The sequence below is a fragment of the Chionomys nivalis genome, chromosome X (genome assembly GCF_950005125.1).
Source record: "Chionomys nivalis chromosome X, mChiNiv1.1, whole genome shotgun sequence".
Taxonomy (NCBI): Eukaryota; Metazoa; Chordata; class Mammalia; order Rodentia; family Cricetidae; genus Chionomys; species Chionomys nivalis.
In genome coordinates, this window is record NC_080112.1 from 71,940,545 (window position 1) to 71,958,696 (window position 18,152).

At 40.1% G+C, this 18,152-nt stretch overlaps 1 protein-coding gene and 1 pseudogene across 4 annotated transcripts in view; one reads left to right on the forward strand and one right to left on the reverse strand.

Annotated features, from left to right (window-relative positions):
* Window positions 1–16,885, forward strand: part of LOC130868468 (nicotinamide phosphoribosyltransferase-like) — a 32,855-nt pseudogene extending 15,970 nt beyond the window's left edge.
* The window catches only part of LOC130867536 (doublesex- and mab-3-related transcription factor C1-like), a 185,098-nt gene that overhangs the window by 139,475 nt on the left and 27,471 nt on the right, over window positions 1–18,152 (reverse strand). The gene's annotated exons all lie outside the window — the stretch shown is intronic.

Below are 18,152 nucleotides of genomic sequence, written 5' to 3' on the forward strand. Positions count from 1 at the left end.
ATGGACCAAACTAAAAGGACATGGAAGATAGTGGTGCTGAAGGTGATTTGAGCTGTGGTGGCCTGGCTCAAGAGGTTTCAACTGGTAAAGATGTAATTCAACAAGGGGCCATGTTCCAACTCCAACAAGCAACAGAACTTGGCAGCTTCAGCCACATGGTTCTGACGTTAGAGTCAAGGATACAAAAACAGGGTTATGGAATCTTTCTCTGTGACTAAGGAAAGCTGTTGGGGCCAGACATGTGTCGGGTGTGTTCCTATGTGTAGGCCAGAGAGATCATTGTGTGAAGCTGTGAAGGTGAAGCCTGGATTGCCTTGGAGACACTAAGATGTTGGAGATGCCAGAGTCACTGGATATCTGCCAAGGAAAGCTGCTAACAGGGAGTGGAACCAGCAAGAGATAGAGAGGGAGGGAAGGAGGGAGGGAGGGAGGGAGGGAGGGCGAGAGAGAGAGAGAGAGAGAGAGAGAGAGAGAGAGAGAGAGAGAGAAAGGTGTTGCAGTCAACAAAACTGAAAGGAGTTGCATATCTGAAGAGTGTTTTGACATCAGACATAGAGATGCAGCATCTGGAGTTTGCCCAGCTGATTTTTTGTTGTTGTTTATTTGCTTTGGTCCAGTTTTTCCTCACTATGCTCCTTTCCCTATGCTTTGGAAGGGTCATGTATATCCCATGCCATTATATTTTGGAAGCATGTGATCTGTTTTTTTTTTTTTTTTAATTTAATAGGGTATCACAGTAAGAGCAGAAAAGAAGATTTTGAACTTTAGACTTTAAAACATTGTTGAGACTGTTATAGACAATGGGAACTTTTGAAATTGGACTAAATGCCTCTTGCATTTGTTATGGTTATGAGACTTTGGAACCCAGAGAGTGGAATATAGTGGTTTGAATAGATAATGGTCCCCACAGACTCATGTGTTTGAATGTTTATAGGCATTCAATGGCCTATAGGGAGTGGCACTATTAGGATATGTAACCTTCTTGGAGTAGGTGTGGCCTTGTTGAAGGGAGTGCGTCACTATAGGGGCAGGCTTTAAGGTCTTATATACTCAAGCCACACCCAGTGTGGTACAGAGACTCTTTCTGCTTCTGATTAAGATGTTGAATTCTCAGGCTTTCTCCTGCACCATGTCTGTCAGCATGCCACCATGTCCTGCCATGATGATAATGAACTAAACCTCTGAAACTGTATGCCTGTTTTCCTTTATAAGATTTGCTGTGGTCATGGCGTCTCTTCACAGCAATAGAAACCCTAAGACACCCTTCATCAAAGAAGTTTATCTTTACAACAAATGAAAGTCATCACAGAAAACCACAACTGGACTGTGATGGCTATTCTTGGTTGTCAACTTGACTACATGTGGAATTAACTAAAGTCCAAGCACCTGGGCACACCTGTGAGGTATTTTTCTTGATTGGACGATTTGAGGTTGGAAGACCCACCTTGTGATGGAGGAAGGTCATTGGTTAAAAAATAAAGAAACTGCTTGGCCCTCATAGGTTAGAACATAGGTGGGTGGAGTAAACAGAACAGAACGCTGGGAGGAAGAGGAAGTGAGCTCAGACGCCATGCTCCCCTCTCACGGGCAGATGCAGGGCAGCTCCTCTCAGAGGCAGACACGATGAAGCAAGCCGCCAGGTCAGACATGCTGAATCTTTCTTGGTAAGACTGGTGCTGCACAGATTATTAGAGATGGGTTGATCGGGATATGAGAATTAGCCAGTAAGGGCTAGAGCTAATGGGCCAAGCAGTGTTTAAAAGAATACAGTTTGTGTGTTGTTATTTTGGGGCATGAGCTAGCCAGGCTACCAGGAGCTGGGGCGGCAGGAACACAGCCCGCAGCTCCCACTACAACCTTGAATCCAGATCATTTGAGGTTATAAGACACCCTAATCTGGATCACACTTTCTGGTGGCAGTCTACATAAAGGACATGGAAGAAGGAAGATTTTGCTTTTTGCTTGTTTGCCCTCTTCTCAGTGGCAAGTTCATTCCTTCAACTGGCATAGAAGAGCCTACTTACTTTCTTTTGGATTCTTACATATACTGAAGACCATCTCAGACATCCAGGCTTCATGAGCCAAACAATGATTGGATTCGTAGAATTTCTGTCAGGAGACAGGCCTTGTTGGGATAGTCAGACCACAGAATGTAAGCATTTTAATAAATCTTGTTTTTAATGTATATACATTCATTCTATCCGTCCCGTTTCTCCAGTGAACCCCAACTAATACATGAATACAATGCAGAGATCAGTGTGTCATCATCCAGTCCCAATGGATACATCTACACCTATAGCTTGGGAAGCACTGAGAAAGGGAAGGCAGAAAGACTGTTAAGAGCCAGGATACCAGGAAGTAAGGTGTAAAAGTCTCTCATACAAACGGCTACATAAACAAGATGGGAACAATGGTAATAGCAATGGAAAATACTAACAAAGGAAGGTGGAAATCTTGCAGAGTCATATCCCTGGACAAGCAACTGATAACAGCTCCCCAGATGGTTGTTAAGTATAGTGTGATCAGCCCTGAAACCACATGCATACACGCACACAGACACACACACACTACAAGAACGGACTCAGCAGGTTATATTTATGTATTCATGAATACATATATATACATACACATATATATGTAGCAATAATAATCTGGAAATAAAAGCTATGAATTTTGGAGTGGGAAATATGGAGGGAGTTGGAGGAAAGAAGGGCTTCGACTTAGGAGGGGCTGAAGGCAGTAAAGGGAAGGAAGCAAACTAATAATATTTTAAGTAGAAATATATAAAGCAACTAAACTCATTAACACAGGAATAAAGATTAAATAAAGATTGGGGAGCTGCCACTGCTAGGAAGGTGAGTGGCATTTGACATGTAATAGATTTTAGTCACTTGTGCATGAAGATTTGCTGATTATAGCTGCTGTGGAAATCTTTCTGGAATAAGCACTCCAACACCATGACAGTGGAAGAGAGGAAATGTCACCACAGGACCAAAGCCACAATAGCTTCTGAAAGACTTCAGAAAGGTCATTTGCATTCTCGTCTTGCCCCACAAGGTGGGGCAAGCAAGCTAGGAAAATTTTACAGATGCTTACGTGGCAGCCAGCAGGTTGTTAAGGGCAACAGTCAGCTGGTTGTTAAGGGCAACGGTCCATTGTTTCAGCTATTTCTCCAGATCATTCTGTTTCAGGTAGCAAGTGACGTCATTGGCAAATAGACAATACAGGCAGTGCTTTAAGTAAATTACTAACTAAATAAATCAATCAGAATCTAGTTATTACTCTTTTCTACCTTATTCTATTTCAAAGCTACTTAGCACAGGGAAAATTACAGGATCATCTTGTACAATTGATTTGGGGCCCTGCTTCCTTTTGACACAACAGCTAATGCAAACGTTCTTTAGTGGACTGCTCCAGCTCAATAAGCCTTCTACCCGATAATATTGATCAGGTCCCCTGCTGCTGTCTCCATCTTGGGCCAGTTTTTCCAAAATCTGTTTCCTCTTGCCTTTCTTAGGCCCTCCTCTGCCTGTGCCTAAATCTCACCCAGTCCAAACTATATCCATCATTTCAGTGAGTCTTTTCTGGCCCCCAAAGCTAATAGTACAAGGCATTGGAGATTACAGCAAGCATGGAAAATGGTCCAGTTACTGAATGCTGTTTCCCTGAAGGCTTTGATGGGGCTACTCCTTACCCTTGGAACTGAAGCCTCTGATGGTTAAGTATGCTCTCAAAAGCTTCGGGCCGAATCCTCTGGCCTAGATTCCAAATACCCCAGGGAATTTAGTTTTATAAAGAGGAAATTTGCTAAGATCTATAGGCCCTTATTGGAGAAAAGAAACCAGATCATCAATAGTTTGTATGAGTCCACAAAAAATGAGAGGTGCAAAGTTTTATACTATAACTCCAGTGAGGGGGCTTAGATGTATGGTCCAAGAAGAATTTGGAATGTGACGACTTGGAGGGTGTCATCGTTACTTTTCTATTGCTGTGAAGAGATACCATGACCAAGGCAACTTATAAAAGAAAGCATCCAGTACGAGGCTGGTTTACAGAAGCAGGTGAGAGATTACATGTTGAGCTAACAGCCATGAGGGAAATAGAGCGAATGGCATTGTAAACTCTCTGTTATTCCTACCACCATGCCTTTGCTCCACCACTATGGACTCTCTAGCCCTCTGAAGCCATAAGCTCAGGGCAAGTTAGAAAAGAAAATATTTAATTTGGCTTATGTTTTTACATTTTCATGCATAAGTAGGAGGCAATGATAGAGACACCCCAGACCTGTCATGAGTCTTTTGAAACCTCAAGGCCTTCCCCCAGTGACACATCCATGAAGATTATACATCATAATCTTTTCCAAACAGTTCCACCACCTGGGGATCATGGGTTCAAAGATACGAGCCTATGAGGGCCATTCTCATTCAATCCACTATAAATATAATTATGTAAATCAAAAAGCAACAACCTTGTTAAAATGATGGTTAAATGATGCTACCATATGTTTTACTATTAGATGATTGCTAATTACACTTTTAAAATGTACTGATACTGAATCTAGTTAATCCCATCTGTGCTGTTGCCAACAGAGTCTGGCTAGTTCTGCCTGTGCTATTGCCAGTCTGGAAGCTTGGTCCAAGTTACACACCCTGTGTTCCATTCTGGTCTAATCAACTTGCCTGACTTTAGCCTGCCCAAGTGTGCTGGCTAATTTTCATGTCAACTTTCCACAGGTTAGGGTAATTTGGGGGAGAGGATGCCTCATTTGAGAAAACGCCCCCACCAGAATGCCTTGTAGACAAGCATATGGGGCATTTTAATAATCAGTAATTAATGTGAACATGCCCAGCCCATTGTGTACAGTGACCCCCCACCCCGGGATGGTGGTCCTAGGGAATATTAGAAAGCAGGGTGATAAGCCATGGAGAGCAAGCCAGTAAGCAACACTCCTCTGTGGCCTCTGCTTCAGTTCCTGCCTCCATGTGCTTGCCCTGACTTCCTTCGATGTGGAACTGTAGATTTAAAATAGACCCGTTATTCCTCCTCAAGTTGTTTTTCTCACAGCCACAGTGTCAGGGTCTCTGTGACCACCAGGGCAGGTAAAGTAACAATCCATGTGAGGCAAGAAGGAAATCTGGTTCAACATCACTTAGTTAGATGGTGTTGGTTCAAACTTCTAGAGTCTGACCCTGAGCCATTTATTGTAAGCATATTTAAGCACAGAAAACTCTGGGGAAAAAAAGACTTGAGTGAACAATGAGGCACAATTACATAGAAACTTTTCTCAAAGTGCATGTCACTTCTTCCATGAAGATGGGTTCTAGAGATAGGCTACATGTGTTATCTTAAGGACCTGGGAGAGGATCTGGTGTGGTCTCAGTCATGCAGATAGTGCAGAGGTTGTCTGAGCTATTAGCTACCTCTGGTCCTGGTTGTGAGAGTTTGGGGGAACCCCTGACCGTACAGACAATACAAAGGTCACCTAGACTATTAGCCACCTCCAGTCCTACTTCTGAGAGCTTGGTATGGCCTGGCCCTACAGATAATGCAAGGATCATCTAGACTATTAGCTACTCTCAGATTCCATTCTCAGATTTCTGGGCTGAAAACAGGTTATGCATTTTTTTCTTTGAAAATTGTTTAACATTCTTGGTTTCCTTAGTACTAGAACAAGGTCCTTTATGCTCTCATCACAATAGAAGCCCTAACTAAGTCAGAAATAGGTCACAGGTTCATGGGTGTTTCATTGTGACAGACATGACCATGTGTTTGGGGGAGGATCTGTGGTAATTGAAATTGGGTCTAGAAAAGCCATTGGTTGCTCAGAGCTTACTGAGCTATTGTGGGAACTTGGAAGACAAGAATGTTGAGAGCTATGCAAAAAAGATGAAGACCTGATTTGTGAAGCTTCAGAGGAAAGCAAAGACTCTATAAGGCCTATTAATGTGATATTTTAAATTAAAAATTTGTGGTTCTGGTCACCTGGGGCTGAAGAATCAACTATGATTAGGAAGAGACCAGCATCATTGAGGTGGTATCTTCTGGGAAGTGTTTCCTCAGAGTCAGCATACAGAAGCAATGTTCCAGAAGTATCCAAGGTACCTCATGCTGGCAGCCAAACTTGGTAATACTGGGTTTGAAAGAATGAAAGGGTCATGGAGAGCATCTGAGGCTTGGCCCTGAGAAGCCAGGAAAGGCCACTGGTGAAGGTACAACTTGAGTTGCAATAGAACCCCCGGGACTGAAGGGGTCATGGAGAGAAGTTGAAACTTCACCTGTGGCAGGCTTAGAGTCCCCAAAGAGAGCCTACAAAAGGCTGTTGGTAATGGTGAAGCTCAGTTAGAGTGGAGACCCCAGCATTTTGAAGATGCCAGTGCTATGGGATGACAGACAAGTACAGTAGCAGTCATGGATTGGAGTCGTTCTGAGCCTAGGCGACAAGTTTGTGTGTGCTGCAGAAGGAAGAGCCAGACAGATGGTACAGAGTCTTTGGAGACCAGAGTATCATGACTGGGTCAAAGGCATCAATGTTTGACCTTTCTATACTATTGGAATTTGGGTCTGCTTTGATTTTTTTTTATTGTATCTACACTTCGATTCTTCCCTTTTGAAATTAAAAACTATGTAACTTATTATTAATTTCACAGAAGTCCACAGTTAAGGGACTTTGGAATTTTACAGAGACTTCGGACATTTCAGAAACACTGGGTATTTTAGAGAAATGTTGAACTTTGAGAGAGCCTTTGAATGTTTTAAAGAGACTATTTTTAAAGCGAGGTTTTAAAGAATGTGGGACTTTTAAAAGTTGGAATTCTTTATATTTTGATATTCATATTAATATGAGATCTTGGGGATGAACAAGAAAGAAAAGGTTATAGATTAATAAGTGCTATTAATATATAAGATTGATAATAATGTGTGTCAAGTTGACAATGGGTCAGTTGTGTTGATTGGCTTTTGTCAATTCAACACAAATAGACATATCTGGGAAGAGGAAATCCTAATTGAGAAAATAAATTGACCTGTAGGCAAGTCTGTGGGGCATTTACTTAATTAGTGATTTATGTGTGGAGGGTGCAGCCTACTGCAGGTGGTGATACCCCTGAGACGGAGGTCTTGGGTACTATAAGAAGGCAGGCTGACAAGGCCATGAGAAACAAGCTAGTGAGAAGCACTCCTCCATGGCCTCTGCTGCAGTTCTGACTTCCCTCAGTGATGAAGTGTGACCTGAGTTGAAATAAAGCTTTTCCTCTCCAAATTGCTTTTGGTCATGGTGATTTGTCATAATAGTTACCCTAACTTAACATGAAGGATTTAAAATATACATAAATCATTTAATGTAATGTCATATAAATGTACTTTCAAACAAAAACATATGATCATCTCAATAGATGCAAAAAAGTCCCTTGACAAAACACAACATGCTTTCATGATAAAAGTCATAGAAAGAATAGGACTGAAGGGAAATATATCAACATAATAAAGGCTATATATGACAAATCCCACAGCCAACATCATCCCAAGTGGGAAAAACTCAAAGCAATCCCATTAAAATCAAGATTGAGACACAGCTTTGCACCATCCAAACTCCTTATCAATATAGTGCTGCAAGCAATGGTTAGCAACTGGAGAAGGAAAATAAAGGAATAAAACCAGGAAAAGAATACACCAAATCATACCATTTTGCAGGTGATATATGACACAAAACAGATGCCGAAATTCCACTAGAACATTTCTAGAAATGATCAATACTTTGAGCAAAGTAGTAGAATATAAAATCAACTAGCAAAAATCAATAACCTTTCTCTATACTAATAACAAACACCATGAGAAAGATCATGGAAACACTCAAATTGACAGCAGCTTTCAAAAAGCTCAGTTATCTATGAATAAACAAAAGACCTTAATGAAAGCCTTAAATCTCTGAAAAAATTAAGGAAGACACTAGAGGATGGAAAGACTTTCTGTAGTCATGGTTGGTAAAATTAATATTGTGAACATGGTCATTCCAGCAAAAGCAATGTACAGATTGAATGAAATTCCAATAAAAACATGACCGTTATTCATAGAAATAGAAAAAAATCCTCAAACCACAAAAGACCCTAGGTAGTCAAAGCAATCCTGAACAAAACAAACACTGCTGGAGGGATTGCCATTCCAGATCTCAAGTTATATTAGAGTGATAATTAAAAAATCAAGACAACAAATAAAAAACAACAGCAGAAACCAAAAACAAAGCAACATGACAGTGACACAGACATGTAGGTCAATGGAAAATACAGACGACCCAAATGGTGAGTGCACATAACTACCGTTAATGGGATGCCAAAAACACCCAGTGGAGGACAGACAGTATCTTCAGCAAATGGTGCTGGGAAATCAGATGTCCACATGTAGAACAGTGAAGTTAAACCCCTAGTGATTGCTCTGCATAAAAATTAATTTCAAATGGATAAAAGACCTTAGTGTGAAACCTGAATGCTGAAACAGCTAGAAGAAAACGAAGTGGCATCCTGCATGATATAGGTGTTAGGAAAGAACTTTCTGAATAGGACTCCATTTGTCCATAAATAACTAAGGCCAGCAATTGGCAAAAAAGTTTATGTGCAACAATGGAAACAGTCAATCAGTCATATGACGAGGAAGCCCACAGAATGGGAGAGAATCTTTGTTAGTTGTACATCTTATAGAGGATAAATATTCATAACACAAAAAACTGAAAACATGAAGAATCTAGAAAACAAATGACCCAATTGAAAATAATCTACGTATCTGAAGAAAGAAAGGGTTTTCAAAGGAGAAATAAAAATAGTTACAAAATATCTTTTACGTGTTTCTTATCTTTAATGATTAAGAAAATGCAAATCAAAATTACTTTGAGATTTCATCTTAAATCATTCAGAATGGCTAAAATCAAGAAAGTAATTGACAAAACTGCTGCTGAAGATGTGGGAAAATGGGAACTCTCATTCACTATTGGTAGGATTACAAACTGGTGCATCCATTATAGAAATCAGTGTGAAGAACGCTCAAAGAGCTAAAAAGTAAACCTACCATATGACCCAGCTGTCCTACTCCTTGGCATATGCCCAAAGGATTCTACATCCAACTCCCCATGTACTTGTTCAGCCATGTTCACTGCTGCTCTATTCACCATGGCTGGGAAACGGTAACAACCTAAATGTCCTACAAGTGATGAACGGATAATGAAAATGTGGTGAATATATACTATGGATTTTAATCAGATATAAAGAAAAATTAAATCATGAGCTTTGCACACAAAAGGATGGAACTAAAAAAGATCATATTGAGTGAGACAATGCATATCCAGAAAGACAAACGTTGTATGTTCTCTCTTTTTTATTTTTTTAATTGATTTTTATTGAGCTCTACATTTTTCTCTGCTCCCCTCCCCGCCTCTCCTCTTCCTTTCAACCCTCTCCCAAGGTCCCCAAGCTCCCAATTTACTCAGGAGATCTTGTCTTTTTCTACTATCCATGTAGATTAGATCTATGTATGTCTCTCTTAGGGTCCTCATTGTTGTCTAGGTTCTCTGAGATTGTGATTTGTAGGCTGGTTTTCTTTGCTTTATGTTTAAAAACCACCTATGAGTGAGCACATGTGATGTTTGTCTTTCTGGGTCTGGGTTACCTCACTCAAAATGATGTCTGAGATTGTGATTTGTAGGCTGGTTTTCTTTGCTTTATGTTTAAAAACCACCTATGAGTGAGCACATGTGATGTTTGTCTTTCTGGGTCTGGGTTACCTCACTCAAAATGATGTTTTCTAGCTCCATCCAGTTTCTTGCAAAATTCAAGATGTCATTATTTTTTTCTGCTGTGTAGTACTCCATTGTGTAAATGTACCACATTTTCCTTATCCATTCTTCGGTCGAGGGGCAATTAGGCTATTTCCAAGTTCTGGCTATGATAAACAATGCTTCTATGAACATAGTTGAGCACATGCCCTTGTAGCACGATTGAGCATCCTTTGGATATATACCCAAAAGTGGCATTACTGGGTCTTGAGGAAGTCTGTTTCCTAATTTTCTGAGAAATCGCCACACTGACATCCAAAGGGGTTGTAGCAGCTTGCATTCCCACCAGCAATGCAGGAGTGTTTCCTTTACCTCACAACCTCTCCAGCATAAGTTGTCATCAGTGTTTTTGATCTTGGCCATTCTTACAGGTATAAGATGGAATCTCAGAGTTGATTTGATTTGCATTTCTCTGATGACTAAGGATGTGGAGCATTTTCTTAAGTGTCTTTCAGCCATTTTAGATTCCTCTGTTGAGAGTTCTCTGTTTAGGTCTATACTCCATTTTTAAAAATTGGATTATGTGATCTTTTGGTGTCCAATTTTGTGAGTTCTTTTTATATTTTGGAGATCAGACTTGTGTCTGATGTGGGGTTAGTGAAGATCTTTTCCCATTTTGTAGGCTGTCGTTTTGTATGTTCTCTCTTATTTGTGACTTATAGCTCTGAACATTTAGAAGTGAGTATACATCCTGGCGTAACTGCAGAAACCAGGAGAGCAAAATGGGTCTGTGGATGGTAGAGCTCTAGAGGGGAAGTTAGTAGGACACAGGTGCTATGAAAGTGGAAATGGAACAAATGGGTGGAAGGATTTAATTGGGAAAGAAGGAAAATATGGAGGGCGAGGGAGAAGAGATAAACAATACTAAGCATGTTTGAGAAAGCCATATAAAAACATTTTATCGTCACTTAAAAATACATATATAACGAGAACAGCCTGGACTACAGAGCTAGTTCTAGAACAGCCAAGATTACAAAAAGAAATCCTGTCTTGAAAACATAACAAAACAAAACAAAAATACATGTATAGGTGACTAGAGAGGTTGCTCAGAAGTTAAGAGCACTCGCTGCTCTTTCAGATGACCTGGGTTCAGTTCCCAGCCACACACCTGGTGGCTTACAAGCTTCTGTAACTCCAGTTCTAGGGAATCACATGTTCTCTTCTGGCCTCCACAAGTACCAGGTGTGCACACAGTACACACGTACATACATGAAAACAGAACACTAATACATATAAGATAAAAATAAGTCTTTAGCAACACATACATAATATATGTAAGTGTATGAGTGTACAAACACACACACACACACGAGAGAGAGAGAGAGAGAGAGAGAGAGAGAGAGAGAGAGAGAGAGAGAGAGAGAGAGAGACTGAATGACATTATGCCTCTTGGGACAATAATTTTCTCCCAAGGAGCCCCAGACTCTCTAACAAAAACTACAGTGTAAATAAGGAAACTCTCTCTTGAATTGTTTTTCAGAGGAGTTTAAGCAACTTCCAAAACAATATAGGCTATTGCTGTTACCACTGATTGCCTCCCAGAGGTTGATGAGAAGACCCTACTGTTGAAGACATGGGAGGAGTTGGAGAGGAATAAAACTTATGACAATACGTGTTCACATATGAAATTCTCAAAAAATTAAAAATTTTAAATTAGAAAATAAAAATAAATTTAAAGCTAAAAAGCTCTTTGTTTTAAGGAAGCACCATTTTGTTGGAATCCTATTCTGTCAGGCTTCACTAAATTGCACAACAAATGGACAGAATCTTAGCATCACAACAATGACCACATATATCAAAATACATTATACCTCCTAAATATAAACAGTTATTATGTGTCAAACAAAAACAAAATAAAATAATTGAGACAATGGTCAACCAGGACATAAATGACATCTTTTGGTTGGACCAGTTCATTAAAGTTTTAGTATTCATTCAGGGAAGTAGTGGAACTGGGCTGATGGCATTGGCAAGTACTTCCAGTTACTTGCAAGGCAGGAGAATAACAAGTTCAAAACCAGCCTGGACAATTCAGTGAGACCCTATCTCAAAATAAAAAGTAAAAAAGGCTGAGGATGCAGCTCAACGCTAGAGCATTTACCTAGCATGCATGGGTCCTAAGTTCAGTCTCCAGTACTGTTTTTAGGAGAAGGAAGAAAAGAAAATAGAAGAAAGAAGAGGAGGAGTAGGAAGAGGAGGAACAAGAAAAAGGAGGAGGAGGAAATTGTTCTCCTCCTCCAAGATTATAAAACAAGATTATAAACAATGATTATGAGGTGATATATAAACAAGAATTTAAGGGAACTTTGATGACGATATGATAATGATTATGATGATTGCTGTTATTGTTACTCCTTAGCTACCTTGTCTCTGTCTTCTTTGATAGATTATCCCCATCAGTATAAATATGGAACTCTATTCTAAGTTTGAGTCTCAGAACGCACATAGTTGAAGGAAATAAATGACTCTCGTAAGTTGCCCTCTGATCTGCACATACATGCAGGGGCATTTGAGCCCACATACACAAAACAAACACACAAACAAATACATATATAAATACATGGACAGATAAATAAATGCAATTTTAAAAATAAAAAAGAAAGAACATCCCCATTGTCTCAGTATGTGGGTACACCCCTCGCGGTCCTGAGTTCCTTGCTCGTGCTCTCTCTTCCTTCTGCTCCTGATTTGGACCTTGAGATTTCAGTCCGGTGCTCCAATGTGGGTCTCTGTCTCTGTCTCCTTTCATCGCCTGATGAAGGTTAATATTCAGGAGGATGACTATATGTTTTTCTTTGGGTTCCCCTTTGATGGAGGTGGGTCATCTTTCTATCTGTTGTTTCATTGGTTAAGTAATAAAGAAACTGCCTTGGCCCCTTTGATAGGACGGAAAATTAGGTAGGCGGAGTGGACAGAACAGGATGCTGGGAGAAAGAAGCCGAGTAAGGAGTCGCCATGATTCTCCCACTCCAGACAGACGCAGGTTAAGATCTTTCCTGGTAAGCCAGCTCGTGGTACTACACAGAATATTAGAAATGGGTTAGATCAATATGTAAGAGCTAGCCAATAAGAGGCTGGAACTAATGAGCCAGGCAGTGATTAAAAGAATACAGTTCCGGTGTAATTATTTCGGGGCATAAGCTAGCCATGCGGGCGGCTGGGTGCCGGGGACACAGCCCTGCCGCTTGTATTACAACAGAGTGGCGCCCAGCGTGATAATGAACTCCACATAAAACCTGAGAGGGCTTAAAAAGGACAGAGAGAGAATTTAAGACAGCTTTTTGCTGTTTGTGGGTTGCGTGCGGCAAAGAAATTGTCCTGACTCAGCAACAGGAAAAAACTGGCTGTTTTAAAATGCCGGCTTTCTGGGCTGTGCCGCCTTTGCGATCTCCGTTTGGCTCCTGCTGGAGACAGAGCTTTTGAATGGATCATTTGGAGTAAAGAGCTGCGTCTTGCTTGATGGCATGTGGACTGCTGTGTGCCTGGAACTGTGAGTGGCTCAGGGGCACCAAATGGTTCTGATGCAGGAGCAGCTCAGCTCTGCCATGTGGAACTCTGCTGGTCTCAGGCAGAAACTACCGTAATTACCATAATAACAGCACAGTTAAGGTTTAGACTGGCAGTAAACAGGCAGTAGCGTATTACCTCTACATGGTGCAACTTAAGTTTTTAAGAAATGCTTAACATTTTAAGAAATGCTCCTGGATAGTAAAAAAAAAAAAAAAAAAAAATTACGGATTCACAATAGGACAGATTCAGACCTATAAATGGATCACAGTGTTGAATGAATGTACGTAGGCTTGAGAGAGAGAAAAAAATATATATAAAGAATAAAGTTAATGTCTTAAAAAAGGGTAAAGTCTTTAAAGAGACAGAGTACAGATAGTTATAGATTAAAAGAAATAAAGAAAAATAAGCCACATAAAAATGGAAAATTCACAGAGAGTCTGGATTCTTTGTATTATTGTGTTTTCTTTAAAATTTTTGACTGTGAAGGAGCTAAGTGCAGAGAGACATTTCATTATATGGGCTGCCAAGCTAAACCAGAATGGATATAAGGGTATTATGATTTCAGAATTTGGGTCTAAGGATATGATGCTTTGGAGAGGGTCTTCTTTTGTTTTCACAGAGGATGTGACCCTGTGGATTTCGTCTATCCCAATATGGTATGATAGACCACGCCCTCCTGAAAGGTTACTGTGAACACCCTCAAAAAATTACTTCACACAACTGCCAACCGAGATGACCCTGGCACACAGGTTACACCATGAAAGACCTAATTAACGACGCCCCCATTCAGCAGGAAGCAGTTTGGAGAGAAAAAACTGCGCCCATATTCCCAAATATTGTTTATAAATGTTCTTTTACATTTAAAGGGGGATATGATATAGATATGAATAATTTGCATTGGTATGATTTTAAGGTCAATTTTGTTATATGTTTATGTATTTCTGATCTTGATTAAGGTATTGTGATTATGTAGTTCATTTAAAAATGTAATGTATATAGGTTGTTAATGGATAATCATCGATAATTGTCAAGCTTTTAGTCATGTTAGTTAGATTTTCTAGATGTGCATAGATATATTTCAGCTAGATAGGCATTCTTCATATCTTTCAAAGACTGCAGAATATGGCATTTAATGTTTTAATAACTTAGGGCTTTTCATGATAATGAGACACGTCTGCTCCTGGCAGCACCAATCTACTTCAAGAGGAAGATGGGCACCGAAGAGGCTCCTTAAGGAGTTTGATAGCCATTTGGGCAAGAAACTGCTCTTGCCTGGACTGTTGCATAAACTGGACACAGAGAACCCACAGAAAGAGGACTGCTGAACTTGCCTAAAGGTGAGATGGATTTTCGGGGTTCCTGATTCATGAAAGAGTCTGCGAGACATTCTGCAGGACACAGCAGAAAGTGACTGAACTGTCTTTGGAATTTTCCTGCTTCATGGAAATGTCTGCTGGATACTATGGGCCTGTAGGCTGAAGATGGATGCCCCAACAGTACAAAGGAACTTTGGGTGACTGTCCAGGCAGTGAGATGTCTCTGTCATTTCTAGAGTTTTGGATTTCTTGTTTACTTAGGTAATATTATATCCTTCTGGAGTCTTTGATGGAGTTGAAGAATGGATAGATGGTTGTAGTTTTCCTTGGTTATGATGGAAGATAAAATAGATATAAGTGTTGTGACTGTAATTCTTGCTTGATAACTGTTTTGCTGTATGTAATCTTGCTATGTTGAAGTGAAAGCCTTTCTTTTTTGTTTAAACAGAAAAAGGGGAAATGATGGAGGTGGGTCATCTTTCTATCTGTTGTTTCATTGGTTAAGTAATAAAGAAACTGCCTTGGCCCCTTTGATAGGACAGAAAATTAGGTAGGCGGAGTGGACAGAACAGGATGCTGGGAGAAAGAAGCCGAGTAAGGAGTCGCCATGATTCTCCCACTCCAGACAGACACAGGTTAAGATCTTTCCTGGTAAGCCAGCTCATGGTACTACACAGAATATTAGAAATGGGTTAGATCAATATGTAAGAGCTAGCCAATAAGAGGCTGGAACTAATGAGCCAGGCAGTGATTAAAAGAATACAATTCCGGTGTAATTATTTCGGGGCATAAGCTAGCCATGCGGGCGGCTGGGTGCCGGGGACACAGCCCTGCCGCTTGTATTACAACACACCTTCTTATTTAGCTTCTCTAGGATCATGCAATTAGATAACCAAAAAGAAGCACAGCACTTGCCGGGCAGTGGTGGCACACGCCTTTAATCCCAGCACTCAGAAGGCAGAGGCAGGCAGATCTCTGTGAGTTTGAGGCCAGCCTGGTCTACAGAGTGAAATCCAGGACAGCCAGAGCTACATAGAGAAACCCTGTCTCCAAAACAAAACAAAACCAAACAAACGAAAAAAAGAAAACAAAGAAGAAGAGGCACAGCATTCAGGAGGCTAAAGTAGAAAGATCAACTTTCGTGGGGGACTTTGTCCCAAAACCTGGTAGAAGGATGGTGACTTAAGCAACTCAGCACAGCAAAGCCCATTTTTCTTCTCCCTCACAGCTGCACAGAGTATGGAGCCTCTGCTCTAGCTGGAGCCAAAATGTTGTGACAGAAGCAGAGGTCAACATCCTGCTGGTCACTGACTGACTCATACAAGGTTACTCTCTACAAACAATACCCCCCCAACACAAGAAAAACATGAAAAGAAACTGAAACGACATATGAAGAAGGTGAAATATGAGGAAACACAATTTTATTTTTCTTCATAAATACTTAAAAGGTAAAGTAGTGGCCAAAGAGAAAATCCAGGAAGTCAAAGAAGTGCACAAAGAGCATGTCCCATATGATGTCTTTAATGAGAAGGAACAAAATTTTGCTCATGAGAACTAGACTTTGATGGTCACATCCCATCAAAAGAAAGCTGTTCCCTGCTTATACACTGAATTGAGACTATTCTTGTTCAGTCCCTGGTATCTGGTCAAAGTGGCCACAAGTCATAGACAGAAGAAGAAGATACTGACCAAATGTTTGTTAGAAACTTTTGGTAATTTGAATGGTCTGGAAAACAAGTTACATGGTTTCGACTACAGAGGAGTCTCTTTACAAGAGATTTCTAGGGAAGGGGCACTTGCTTATTTGGTTAACTTGAAAGACACGGTTACAGTACTAGGAATTGCGATAATAATACAGAACACAAGATCTGTTCCATCCCATTCTGTTCCAACTTCAAGGAAAGACCTTGAAAAAGATACTTTTGAACAGTCTATGGCCAGCAGAGCTATGGCATTTACAAAGTGTGTAAGAAAATGTGGGGTGAAGACCTAAGACATTTAGTAGTATCAAAAGTACAGAGGCACCACTTATCATCAGATCTGATTCTGGACATTGTCTTGACACTGTATTAAAGGTCTCCGATATTTTGAGCAAGAAATTTCTTGTTACTGAGAACCCAAAAGGCTACAAGTTGCTGCCTCCTTATTTTATTTGGGGAGAGGCAGTGGATATTTTACTACTTTATAGGAGATTGCAGAGGGAATGAAACAAAAGCTAGCTAGTTGTGTTATAAGAAAATGAGCATGCTCTTGCATTTTAAGAGAGATGTTGGTTTTTCTGAGAATTGAGGAAGCTAAATTTTATGGTGTTTACCTCTTGTTCCTTTTTATTTAAGAATTTGATACTAGAAAGCTTATTTAGAATTTTATCTTAACAACTTGCTATTAAAAGTAAAAATTTTAAAGCTATAAATTATCTAAAACATGAGAAATCATTTTATCAGTAGAATGAGATAAATTATTCAATCGCTTACAAGTGCAATTAGACAGAAAAGAGGTTTCCACAGGTTATTCTACGCTAAGGAAAATATTCAACATTAGTCACTTTTAGTAGTCTTTATCCTATAATCCATGGCAAAAAATTATTAGAAACTGACTTTTTAGACAGTGTAACATAATTGTGAGAGAAACCAACTTATATCTGATTTGACTTAAGACCCACTCCATGAGATAGAACCCATACCCAATGTTGTGTAGGTGGCCAAGAACCCGAGACTAGATAACTCAGAAACTTAGGGGAAACCTAAGTAGTTTGTTCTACTAAAAGAACATAACAATAAAATGACTCCTAATGACATTCTGTTATACTCAGATCAGTCTGTGCCTTGGTCAGCCACCATCAGAGAAGCTCCCTCCTGCAGAAGAAGGGAATACATACAGAGACCCATGGCCAGGCATTACTCAGAGAGTGAGAGACCCTGGAACACTCACTCTTAAATGGCGTGTCTCCATCAAATACCTCCCCTCAAAGCTCAGGGAACCCCTCCAGAAGAGGAAGCAGAAAGAATGTAAGAGCCAGAGGGGATGGAAGACACCAAGAAAACAGGGCCCTCTAAATCAACATGACTGATGCACATATGAATTCACAGAGACTGACACAGCATGCACAGGGCCTGCGTGGGTCTGTACCAGATGAAGTCCTCGAACTGAAAGGTGAACACATACCCTCATTCTTAACCCAGAAGCTACCTCCTACTGACATCCACTTGAAAATGAAAATTTAACTTTTCCAAGAGAGTCTCACTGCAAAAATAAACTACTCTTAAGGGTAGGCTGCATGCCTAGCAGTAAATGGCCAACAGAAAACAAACTCCATAGCATCTTTGGAAGTTCCTTGTCTCACAATGTTAAGCCAGGGCTTTTTTCTTTTGTTTTATTTTTACTTTTATTTTTATTTATTTATTTAACCCTAAAGGTTTTGCATATATATTATCAATTCTGGTTTTGTGTTTTTATGGGATTCCCGAGTGTCTCTGCATTTGTATGTTTCTCTTGGGATCTTTTCCTTC